Below are 13,492 nucleotides of genomic sequence, written 5' to 3'. Positions count from 1 at the left end.
TTTTAATTTAGAATGTGAATTGTCTGTTTGAGGGCTATTCCCTTGCTCAAAAACAACATGGAATGACCGGTCGTGGAAAATTGTTTCACTTAAGCTTTCAAACTTTAATTTGTCTGAGAGTTATTCCTAATTTTCAAGTCTTCGCATTTTCAGATACGAAATTAAAGAAGTGTCTTGTCGCATAGACATGAACGTTTAAATTTTGTTTGTTTGTTTTCTCAGAAAGGTCACGGAAAATAATTCATCTGATGTGAAATTGTGTATGTTAAAATAGCATTTTCCTTGTCAGTTCAAAATTAATGACCCAAGCGATCTGAAAATGCGGCAGCTTGCATTGAAGTTAACTAAGAGTGTTCAATTTATTATTTCTTTGTCATTTGAAATTATGAAACACTTCAAATTATTCCAGAAATCCTTAACGATTCTTTTGTAAATTTGAATTTTTCCGCAGCTTTATTCAAGTGAATATTTGAAACATTTGTTGACATGATCACAGTATCATTTAATGCTTTCTTCGTCGTTTCCTTCGCTTTTCTTTTCTTTCTTTTTCTTTTTCTTTTTTTCTTTTCTTTTTTTTTCGTTTCATGCGCTACAGAAAATAGCGCGAACATTTTTGACGTTTATTGTATATACTGACATGCAGAGCCACCTGGAAAATAAATAATTCTAGAAGGGGATATTGGGTTTCTGGATTGATCTTCATTTCCTGAAAATACTAGATTTATCGGCAGATATTCTTTTGTACATTTCGTTGCGGAAAACGTTCGGTTTATGTCTTGTTTTTTTCGGATGGGAAATACGCGCAAGAAGGTCAATCAGAAACCAAAAATATCCTCTCGTTTAACTTTCAGCGAGGCTGTAATGAATTATGTCTGGTATCAAGCAACTATTTCCATTATTGCTTTTCAATTGTCCCATTGTTTTGACCTACCTATCAGGTATACTGAGTTTTAGAAATGTAGCTCCAATTGTCTGAATATTCTAAAATGTTAAAGCTAATATTTGGACTGATAAACATTTTTACCAAAAATATTCGGAATAGATTTGTTGCTTTTCAAACATTTGTAGTTCCAATTGTTTGACTGTTCTAAATGATATTGCTTTCTTCGGCAACTGACCGACATTTTTAAAAAAAGTATTTACTATTACAGCTTTGATTTTCAACACTTGGCTCCAATAGTTCGATTCTTTGAAAATGTTGTCGCTATCGGTTGTATTCACTATTATATCTAGTATCACGAACGTAACTTCAGTTGTCTGATTCTTCTAAAATTTTAACGCTATCGTTTGCTACGGACAAAATTTACCAAACATTTGCTATTAGCTCTTTGCTTTTCAAAGCTGTAGTTTCAATTGTCTGATTCCTCTAAAATGTTATTGCTTTCGTTCGTAAATGACCAAGTTTTAACAGAAGCCATACGATTTATAGTGATACATTTTGAAGCTTGATAACCAGACATTAACCTTTAACGCCTCTCTGGAAGTCATTTTTAGACGATAACAAAGCAAGCTATGAACATTTTTTTAAGAAATTGGCCTATAATTTGTCGGGTTTTTGCTTTTCATCTCGGCTGAAAGTGACGGAAGCTCTAACATTTTTCAAACGCTAGGACTGGATTGAAGTTTTACCGGTGTTTTAATTATTTCATAGGAGTAATCGGGTTCATGGCTTGCTTTTGCTATCTTCTTGAAATATATTGCATGATGATATCACCTTAAATAGTTAAGCTGTGGATGACGGGCAGCTAGAAATCTATATACAGAAATGAGACGAGCCAGTAAAAATATCTACAGCCGCAATGTTTCTGTACAACATAGAGAAGGTGGGGACATTTTAGAATCGCTGTAGTTGAGAGAGTTTATGTAGCTGGGGCACTAGTTACCCGGTTATATAAACTTTCTGAAATACTTCCATTTAGAAATGTTTTCACCTTCTCAATGTTGTGTAGAAACGTTGCAGTTGTAGAAATTTTAACTTGCTCTTCTCATATTTGTAAATAGGTTTCTCGCTGCTCGTCGTTTTACGGCCAACTATTTAACAAGATATCATCATGAAATATACCATCTTGAACACAAACAAACATTTACTGGATTCAAAATCTTAGTTTTTTTTAAAAAAAACTCGAATGCTTAAAATAAAAATGTTTCGTTAGTTTTTGTTCAAGAGGGTATATGCTCATTTTTTTTGGCGGGAAAAATTCAAGAGGGTACCCCCTAAAAATGTTTGTCAAAAAAGTTGTTAGGGGAAACGCTGTGCAAATGTTTTCCAATTTTCCCGCCAAAAGTCTTAGTATATAGAGAACAAGTTTTTTGATGACACCTTTGTAATTAATTTAATTGAATTTCAATAAACTAATTAACGAAAATTAGTGAGTTATTGATTTGTCATTATTTACTTGATGTCAATAAAAGAAGCAAAAGAAGAGAAAGCAAGTTTCAATGTTTTATTACTTTTATTGAGTGGATGAAATAATACTTTAATGAACAACAGTTGAGAGATAACAGTACACAGTAATTAAAAATATTATCAAAAAAATTTTAAAAAAATGGCGCATGCGTATTTTAGGCGCCCGTATTTTTTCTAAGTTTTTTGGCGGGAAAATAAAAATTTTCAACAAGGGATGACACAGAAAATAAAATGTAAAAAATCTAGCGCAAGCGTATTTTAGGCGCCCGTATTTTTTTCTAAGTTTTTTGGCGGGGAAATTAAAAATTTTGCCAGGGGTTACCCTTACAATAAATTTGGGCAATCAAGACAATTTTTAGGAAACATTTAATAAGCAAGAGAAATTGATTTTGTACAAAAACTAACTCGACAAAAACTTAGCAGCGATTCGTACGGACATACTTTTAAATTCTGGTTTCAAGGAAACTCTAAACTTGCTTTTGGTTGAGAGATTTTGGACAAACAAGACAATCAATTCTGAGATTGGTCTGAAAGAAAGCTTGCACAAAGTTGTGATTCCAAATAGGAAAGACAGCTATAAAAATTCGCTTTAAGGAAAATCAAAGAATTACGAAGCTCACGATACGAGAACTCAGTGAATCATATGATAGAAACGTACGCGACTATTGAACAACAGTAGTGTTGCGTTACACTAACGGCCGTTGAGAATATGTTAATAAGGTTTTGTATGGAAATTACTCAAACACAGGAAATATTGCCGTATTCTAACTGCTAACTCAGAAAATAAAGAAGATAAAGTTTCTTTTGGTACCCTGCTGCCTTGCCGTTTGTCTGAACGAGCCAACAAAATATCAAAAGGCACTTCACAATCTTTATTTGCTAAATTAGCAGTTAAATCTCCTGTTGCAAAGCCGTATACTGAAATTCCCATACAAAGCCTTATTAACATATTTTCAAAGGCCGCTAGTGTAACGCAACAGCACTGATGCCCAAGAGTCACGTAGCATCAGTCACACAATCCACCAAGCTCTGGCATCGTGAACAAAGACAAAAAGATGAAAACTGGATTAAAATTTGTAAAGCAAAGCTGACAACACATTTTCTATAAAACGTAATTGTAAATCATCTTTCGGGTCAGTTCATCGCGATCCTAACGTTTAGTCCAGCCTTACACGTCCTACTTTTTGGTTTGAAAAAAAACTCTCAATCTCTCAATCTCTCAATCTGTCTTACTTTTGTCCCTTGCATACTATGTCTTTTTCTAAGTGTCCTGTCTTCTTAATATTGCCTCGAGTGTTTGTCTTTGTCTTTGCCTTTATCTTCCCTCAATTGTCTGAAAGAAAGAAAGAAAGAAAACAAAAATGTTTGATATAAATATATTATACTGAAGCTTTGTATTGCATTTGTACTTTCTTTGGAACTACGTGAAGCTTTCTTCATTCTATCCCATATACATCGGCTACAGAATTCCCGTACTGTTGATTGTCTTTATTCTCATCACTCGCTTTCTTGACAATGTACTGATTTTGTAAGGACCAATTGGATTTCGATCACTTTTGCAAGTTAATGGATCAGAAAACCTCAACATTATTTATAGTAACTATGGCTATGATGTACTTCTTGATTTCGGTTTTTCTTTAAATAGAGAGGGTGAAAATTGAATTTGTAGACTGGTTACTGGACCATAGCACGGGCCAACATAACAATAGAAACGACAGTAGTAGCATTGATGACAACAATCCATCTGTAGCACAGTTTGATTCAATAACTGTTTTTTGCTATTGTTGTTGTTGTTGTTCTATGAAGTTGTAGACTTTGTAAACGGTAACCCAGGTGAAGATTGCTTTTATGTCTACAATATTTACAATAAATGTGTTGTACATAATGTATTCTCTCCATTTACTTTTACTCTGCCAACCTCGTACTTATAAAGCAAACTATCTAGTGACGAGAAGAACATTTCAAAGAAAACTGAGATAAGACCCCAATATTTGAAGATATTCCAACAAATTTCAGCTCGGCTTCTTTGAAAAAGAAAGTCAGTTAACTACTGTGTTAATTATCCAGTTCTAACACTATTGTCTCATGAATTCCACAGTCCAGCTGATATTTGCCAACCAGTTTGTCTTTCGCCATACCCCAAAAAACGTTCAGCAAAAAGCGTATTTTCTCATTTGGAAACAAGTAAAAAAAGCTCTGCTTTCCCCCTGATTTTGCGAGCCATCACTTGTTTAGATGATTTCCGCAGAACATTCGGGAAATAGTGGCAAAAATAAAGCTACCAAAAAACGTCATAGCATGGTAATGTTTTGAATAAAGGTAAAAAGAACTTACCGAGACTAAAGCTCTCAAGTTGACCCCGCGAAAACTTGAAGTTCTCCGTATCTCAATTAAAACGCACATTTCGCGTTAGTTGAAAACACAATGATACACGCATTGAGCATTCTTACGAGGTTTGACATTGACTTTTTCGGCAATGCTCGAGAATTTAATCGCAGGGTCACTTAGAGAAATTATTTAAAGTGAGATGTTTTAAATAGTATTAAAAAAGTTACCATGCATTGCGTAGATTTTTAGTAAATAATTTTTGCACTTATTGCTCGAATTTTGAGCGGAATCCGTCTTTAAAGAAATATGCCTAGATCAGTAGCTGATTTCTCAGTTACAATTTGAGGTCATCTGTTAGGTGTAAGAAGGATACCGAGATAAAAGCATGATTTGTCTGTAAAATGTGGAGTCAATTGATAGTTGTTGTCAACAGAACCTCACTTTTTAAACATGATTTCTCAATTACAATTATTTGGAGAGATCTGTAAGTTGGCAGAAAAACATGCCAAGATCAAAATATGAACGGCATAAGTTAAAACTTGGGGTAATTTGTCAGTTGTCACTAAGGATGAAGTGATCGAGACAAGGTGTTAGTTAAAATTTCAAGTCATCTGACAATATTATTGTTCACTATGCTTCTGAGATCGAAACGGGACTAGCCAGTCAGTGACTTCCAAGCCATCCATCAGTCATGTCCCGGTAAGGATAAAGCGAATGAAATATGAATGTCTGTTGGTGATCTACACGGACGAGTTGTCAGTGAGGATGTTGAGATCAAACATGAATTGTCAGTTACAATTTGGAATAATCTGTCACTATTGTCAGTAAGAATGTCCAGATCAAAACACAATTTTACAATAACTGTATAATTTCTTTCGCGCTGATTGGCTCATTTTTATCATCAATAAGAGTACAGACGGATAAAATTGTAATTTATGCAAGCTTTCAAGTTCAACTTTCAGCTGTCAAACTGTCAACTTTTTAACCAATGAGATTTTATGGACTTTTTTAAGTACCCAATCAAAAAGCGAGAAAAGCTATTGACAATGTTCGCATCATTTTGAAAAAACTTCACTTATCTTTGTTTACGGCAAGTTTACGGCGTCTTTTCCCCTCATTTATTCCCGGCCATTGGCTACACAGCCACTTTGACAATGTTATGACGCAATTTATCATCAATAAGAGGACAGATGCATAAAAAACTGACATCAATTTGTTAATTTTCCAGTAAAAATTGCGATCATTTGCTACTTGTCATTAAGGATACTGAGATCAAAACATGATTTGCAGGTTAAAATTTGGAATCATTCGTTAGCTGTCAGTTCGGATGTTGAAATCAAAACATGACTTGTGAGTTTAAATTTGGAACCATCTGTCAAATGTTTCAGATGGATAAAATGTCTCCTTATATACATTTCGCGTCGGATATTTCGTCTCTAGTATAAAATTAATTTGGCCTCTGAGATGTTGAGATCAAAACATGACTGGTCTGATAAAATTTGGCATCATCTGTCAGTTGTAAATAAGGATGTTGAGATTGAAACATGATTTGTCAGAGAAAATTTGGAGCCTTCTCTCAGTTGTAAGTAAGGATGTGGAGTTCAAAACATGATTTACCAGTGCAAATTTGGAGTCATCGTTCAGTTGTCGGTATGCACTAGGAGTTCAAAACGTGAATTGTCAGTGCAATTCAGTTGTCAGTAAGGATGGAAAGTTCAAAAAGTTAAATTGTCAGTGCAAATTTGGAACCATTGTTCAGTTGTCAGTAACGGGGTGGAGTTTAAAACTTGAATCGTCAGTGCAAATTTAGAGCAATCTCACAGTTGTCGGAAGGATCTGGAGTTCAAAACTTGAATTGTCAGTGCCAATTTGGAGCTATCGTTCAGTTGTCAGTAACGATGTGGAGTTCAAAAAATGATTTATCGGTGCAAATTTGGAGCCATCTCTCAGTTGTCAGTAAGGATGTGGCGTTCAAAACATGATTTATCAGTGCAAATTTGAGCCATCGTTCAGTTGTCAGAAGGATGTGGAGTTTAATACGTAAATTGTCAGTGCAAATTTAGAGCCATCTCACAGTTGCCAGAAGGATGCAGAGTTCAAAACATGAATTGTCAGTGCAAATATGGAGCCATCTCACAGTTGTCAGTAAGGATGTGGAGTTAAAACCTTGAATTGTCAGTGCAAATTTTGAACCATCGTTCAGTTGTCAGTAACAATGTGGAGTTTAATACTTGAATTGTCAGTGCAAATTTAGAGCCATCTCACAGTTGTCAGGAACGATGTGGTGTTCAAAACTTGAATTGTCAGTGAAAATTTGGAGCCATCGTTCAGTTGTAAGTAATGATGTGGAGTTTAATTCTTGAATTGTCTGTACAAATTTAGAGCCATTTCACCGTTGTCAGTAAGGATGTGGAGGTAAAAACTGTCAATGCAAATTTTGAATCATCGTTCAGTTGTCAGCAACAGGATGGAGTTTAATACTTGAATTGTCAGTGTAAATTTGGAGCCATCGTTCAGTTGTCAGTCAGGATGTGGAGTTCAAAACTTGAATCATCAGTGCAAATTTGGAGCCATGGTTCAGTTGTCAGTCAGGATATGGAGTTCAAAACTTAAATTGTCAGTGCAAATTTGGAGCCTTCGTTCAGTTGTCAGTCAGGATGTGGAGTTCAAAACTTGAATAGTCAGTGCAAATTTGGAGCTATCATTCAGTTGTCAGTAAGTGTGTGGAGTTCAAATCATGATTTATCAGTACAAATTTGGAGCCTTCGTTCAGTTGTCAGTCAGGATGTGGAGTTCAAAACTTGAATTGTCAGTAAAAATTTGGAGCCATCGTTCAGTTGTCAGTAATGATGTGGAGTTCAAAACTTGAATTGTCATTGCAAATTTGGAGCCATCTTTAGCTTCAGTTATCAGCAAGGATGTGGAGTCCAAAACATGAATTGCCAGTTCAAATTTGGAGCTAGATCCGTCAGTTGATAGTAAGGAAAAAGTGGTTTGTCATCAAAAAGTTTGAATCTGCTGTCAGCTGTCAGTTGAGATGTTGAAATAAAAATGTGATCAGTTAGTAAAAACTTGGAACTACATGTATCTGTCAGTTGTCAGTAAGGATGTTGAGTTTAAAACAGCATTTCTTAGTAAAAATTTGGAGCCATCTCAGTTGTCAATAATCTTCCCCTCACAAATTGTTTCAATACTTTTTATGAGAAAAAAAAAAAATCATCAACTCACACCCCCTCCCCCCCACAAAAATATCACAATAAGTGGAGAGGATTTATATTTTGAGCCTGGACCCTTGAAGGCCCATTCAGTTAGCCGGCAGTAGCGTTCCAGTACAAGGAAGTTTTCTGCATTCTGGCCACAAAAAAATTGGAGAAAGAGCAAAAAACTAGACGAGGAAGGGGGTGGTGGGGGGGGGGGGGGGAGCGAGGAAACGCTTGCCCGCAAACCCCTCAATTCTGAATAACCCATTTACCCAAAAACAGGGCTCCTGCTTGGTGCGGCATGTCTTATTGATTGATTAAGTATATCAAATTTGCTTACATGTAATTTATTTAAAGTCAAATACACAGTGAATAGCAAATTAGTGAATAGTGAATGATAAAAGATAAACCACAGGAAAAGCAGCTCTTATAGCCGAACATTTCACTTATTGCCCTACAAAGGAGTACGTAATGTAGATAGTGCTATTGTCATTTTAGCAAGCTTGCTTATCAGATGAAAAATACAATAGCACATGGTAAGTTGTTCCATTATTTGATTTTTATAAAAAGCTTTTCGTTAAACTTGTCAACATTATGACTTAATCCAAACAGAGAGCAATTCATTTTTTCCAAACACTTGGGGTACAGGTATTTTCGCTTTAAATCAATTTAAAGTAGTGTCATTCTGTAGTGCTCAGTGACAAGCTGTCAATCAATAAATGAACTCATCTATGAAATTTAGTGGGCATTTTTCAGAATTGTGGGGTTAGCAGGCAAGCGTTCCCTCACTGGCCACACAACCCCTACTTTGTTGATTTTTTGCTCTCATGCGGTAACGTTTGCTATGCAGGCTATGTTCAGCTTACAAAAGTCAACATTTTTTAACATGTTGACTTTTGTTTTAAAAACCTGAGAAACTAGAACTTTTAAAAATCGATTAACTAGATCAACAGTTTTGACTACTTGTTGTAAGGAGAAGTACCAGTTGGTAAATCCTTGTAAAAAAAATTACAGAACTTCAAACTTTTTTTGTCCCAGCAAAAAAAAGCATTGGGTGTTCCCAAATAATCTTGACACCAACAACTGCCATTTAACTTAGTAACAATCATGTCAAAAATCTGCTGGATTTCTCTGCTGAATTCCATCCAATAATGGTACTCTGTATCCGTTCCTGACTAAAATTATAGTCATGATACACTAGTCCACTACATAATAATGAAGAAACTGACCTGCCATGTCTGATGTATTCTACTTCCTCCACTGATCTTTTGGCGTTAATGACTGTGTTACTTGTTTGCCCTGATAAGAGATACAAACATATTGTTGTCTTAGTTACTTAAGATTTCTTACATAATGTAATACAGAGCAGTAATATATACAAGTGCAGGTACACTTACAAACAGCATTGCAGATACCAGAAATATAAACTGACCTAATCTAGCTGTTACTGACTCCTCCACTGATCTCAGTGGTTCCATGTTGTTGTTTGCTTCTTGTTTGTCTGATAATGAATAAAAATATTTCAATGAAAGACTTATCAGTTGCTATTTACTTTTGAGTAGAAGTTACAACATGCAGCATTAAAAATGCTATCAAAATTATTAATAAAAGTGATTGTTTCAACAGCAACTTTGTTTACATTTTTCTAGCAAACCATAATGTGTAGCAAAGAGCAACTTCCCACAATTCATATTTTGCCACTAACATTCCGGGACTAAACAAAATAATCCAAAAATAAACATGTGTAAAGAACACTGCATCGGAAATACTACAAAGTTGCTTTCTCCAGGTAAATAAGCTCTGTGTGCTTTGCGTGCCTCTTTTATTGTTATTGCTATTGAATGCCTCACATGTTATCTTGATTTGTCATGAACTTGTGTGGAAAGTCAAGGAAATTTCCCCGTGAAGATGGATGAGAGCCAAGGAAGTTCCCTCATTGTAACGAACAACATTGAGGATAGTTATGCTGGTGAAAGAACGATCAACTGTTTACTTGATTTTGTAAACCAAACAATATGGTGGCTTTCCTTTCGAGGCGGACATCCTCTTTAATAGAATGTTTCATGTTTGTACTGTAATGCAGAAAACAAAAGACCACCATCAACCACAGTGCATTGCTGGCGAGCTTGCCATCAGCAATGCACTCTGGCTGATGGTGGTCCTTTAACACATCAAGATAAGTTTAACACTTGTGATAAAGGAGTCCTGACATCTCTACAATAAGATATGTCATGTTCAAAAATGGCAATGTCCCCATCATCAATTCTCAGGAGACAGAATTCTAACCAGTACTACATGTGGTACGTGTAGCTGCTATATCAGTTCCTAATTCCCATGTATACCAAAAATTACCTTTAATATATGTACAGCAGCTGTATCTGAAGTCCACCATCAGTCTTTCAGTACTCCAATATCATCACATTGTTTCATGTTTTTCCTGATACAATGTAAGTACAATACAGATACTTTGATAAGTTATCTACTGTCTGCTTTTTCAAGTATGAATCATAGTAACATCAACATGTGCGCAAATATGTTCCAACAATCACTCAAGAAAATTTTTACAAGCAAATCAAATGTAAGAGATTGTCCATAACGATTGGATTATTGTTGGGGGAGGGCAGGGAGTGAAATTTCAAAAAGATTTCCAAATGCTTGATTTTTGAAAAACTGGTGTTGAAAGTCATAAACAAGTTCCTTGAGGCTCATGTTACTTCGCTATAGTGAGTGTTTTTCATGTTTTTTAGACCACATAACATGATCTTTGTTCATGTATGATTGAGTTCAGTTGCCGAACTCAGTCGAACACAATCCATGAAACACGAACCCGAACACAACAATCGAACATAGGAGAATCTTCCCATGACAGCTTCTTGGTTGCTGGTAAATTGGCATGTACTCATTTTGATTTCCTCCATGTTGGACTTGCTTTCTCCAGAATTTCAAGTACGTTAATTGCTTTTAATCAGTGTCCTTGTCAGAGATTTATTGGTAAGTTGTGAATTTCAGGCCACAACGGGTTGTAGAAACAATCAGACAATTGCAACAATCTTGCGCCAATGGCATTAATTTAACCAACTTAGCTGCAAATTTTGGCTAGTACAACTCCAAAGCAGTCCTGCCGTTTCAACAGTTTGAAAATATTCTCAGAGGAAGAATGGCTTTGTTTGCCTTTATGTCAAAACTTCATTTTGAAAGCTTACAATTATCACTAGGAGTCTTTTTGATTTATAAATACGCTACATAGCAACTGTGTTCTCTCTGATGTTTTTTATTTTTGTTTTTATTGGAAGTGCATTTTAGCTTTTTTTAATGTTCAATTTGATTGGCTGGTTGATCTAGCTAAACACTCTGAAAATTAAATAAAGTTCATTCATTCACTCACTCACTCACTCACTCACTCACTAACTCACTCACTCACTCACTCACGCACGCACACACGCATGCACTCACCCACTCAACTCACTCACTCACTCACTCATTCATTCATTTATTCATCCATTCATTCATTCATTTATTCATTCATTCAGTCATTCATTCATCCATCCATCATTTCCGGGAGATCACTGAAGTGCAACTGATTAGGTGTTTCTCATTTTCACAGCCATTGCAGGCAGGCATTTATTCCCTCCTTCTGCCTTCACCCCCTCACTGCCCACTTTTCCTACGAAGTTTACAAAAATTCTGTAAAGAGGGTTCAGGGTTGAGGTAGCTCTGAACCCTTAACACAGAATTTTTTTTTAACTTTGCAAAAAGTTGCACCTTATCACGCTCATCACAATTTGAAAATAAAAATGGAGGTCACTGAGCTTGTTTTTGAGTTATAAGCACTTAAAGCTAAAACTAATTCTGTTTTAACTGGTTGTATTGTTGCTATAGTAACCTGTTTTAAAAAAAGGATGAGCGCAACTTGTTCATCAATCATTGGGCATTTGTGTCATACCATTATTATAGCATCAATAATTGATGCTACAATAATCAGTGGTAGTCTTAATCCTTCAAAGTATAGCTGTTAGAAAAGTGTTGGAGACTATTGCCAGCGTCCTTAAATCAGTGCTTATAAAATGCCTATTTTCTTTTTATTCTGTCATTTCCTCGCAGCAAGGAGGCAAGAAAAACAAGAAATTAAAGAACCCGACAGGGATCTGTGGCAAAGTGGGACGATTCTAGATAATTGGACCATTTGACGGCCAGACATTTCACAGCTTTCTGGGTTTTGCATATTTAACAAGGGGTCAAATGAAAAAACATTGATGTGCTTGCATGCAGTCACTTCCCTCTCCCTCCAATTGCACTTCGCACTTCTAGTTTCCCCTCGTCCCTCCCCTTTAAATGCCTTCCACACTGTTGATTTCTGACATTTCCCATGACGTGATGCAAAGTTAAAAAACAGTCTCTGATTGGACAGGTCTCAAAAGGCGAATTTCAAATTTGGCGCTAGAAGGTCCTTGAAAATGAAACCGAAGCTGCGATTGGCTAATTTCGGCAAAGGAATGTAAATCGGATTCTTTCGGGGGAGGGTTGCGTGACATCGCAAAAAGCGGCTGCGGAGGAGACTAGAAACACTCCGGCCTAACATTCGATTTACCGAGCTGTAAATCACGAGATACCGATTAATTTTGGGCTAAATAAATGCCTCAAAGCATGGAAACTCTTTTTAACCATCTAAGTACTCAAAAGTAGCAATAAAACATAGTTTCATTACATACCGAGACCTGGTCAAAGACGACACTGCATCTCGAGTTCTTGGCGCTTGAATGGCTATTTCCCTCCAGAAGGTTCCACCAGCAAACGTTTGCGCCTGGAGCACGTTTGGAGACATTTCTTGTAATGTAGACACGGCACTAGGCAAAGTTTGAAAGAAGAAATTCGCGCTGCTACACTAGCGAGAAAACCTCGTGCAAAGGTACGCGGTTGTGATTTGCAATGCAAATTCAAGTTGAGCCGCGGGGCCGCGTGTCTTTCTTAGCCGGCGGGGCCTTTGCACGAGGAAGTTCATTCCTTGAAATATCCACTTGTTGACAGGCAGGGGCGAGGGGATGGGTGAAGTTGTACAAATAAATCCCTTTGCGTTAGAACCAAAGTTACTCATCAACACTAATAAGCCAGTAGTCTCGTAAATATTGATCCCATCCCTTGTACTTACCTCTGCCATGCCTCCCTCCAGAGTACTAGAGCGGGGATGGAATGCATATGAGAGCACAGGCAGCCCAAGCTCTCTCTATGATGAACCACAAGGCAACACGATAATACATCGAATTATAAGGGTTTATATGGGATTTTCTACAAGATGTCCATGGAGGTAGTTAAAAGTGAAAATTCTCAATAAAAATGGCTTACCCGGGGGGTACTTAAGGAATTTCTGGGTGGGGATGTTCCACTGGGACCCTGGGACCCTTAACCTATACCAGAGGTAGTTCAGCTGAATTTTGCTACCCTATACTAGAGTAACCAGTATTAAAACCATCGATTTCCGTCTGAATCCCGATTTTTGACAGTTAATAATATCCAGTAGTGTTTTATGATAGTCGTTTATTGCCGCTGTTGAGGATGAGTT

At 36.5% G+C, this 13,492-nt stretch overlaps 1 long non-coding RNA gene across 1 annotated transcript; it reads right to left on the bottom strand.

The window, feature by feature from the left end:
• Positions 1 to 589: 589 nt before the first annotated feature.
• On the bottom strand, positions 590 to 12,878 carry LOC149112343 (uncharacterized). Its single transcript, XR_016207381.1, has 5 exons — positions 12,645 to 12,878; positions 10,288 to 10,372; positions 9,368 to 9,436; positions 9,165 to 9,234; positions 590 to 3,740 (listed from the first exon to the last, which is right to left on the bottom strand). It is a non-coding gene; the product is annotated as an uncharacterized LOC149112343 (long non-coding RNA).
• Positions 12,879 to 13,492: the final 614 nt, after the last annotated feature.

The sequence above is a fragment of the Orbicella faveolata genome, unplaced genomic scaffold (genome assembly GCF_042242905.1).
Source record: "Orbicella faveolata isolate gen_17 unplaced genomic scaffold, um_ofav_v1 contig_2, whole genome shotgun sequence".
Lineage (NCBI taxonomy): Eukaryota > Metazoa > Cnidaria > Anthozoa > Scleractinia > Merulinidae > Orbicella > Orbicella faveolata.
Note: the sequence above shows the minus strand (reverse complement) of the source record. Positions and strands in the feature narration are given on the sequence as shown.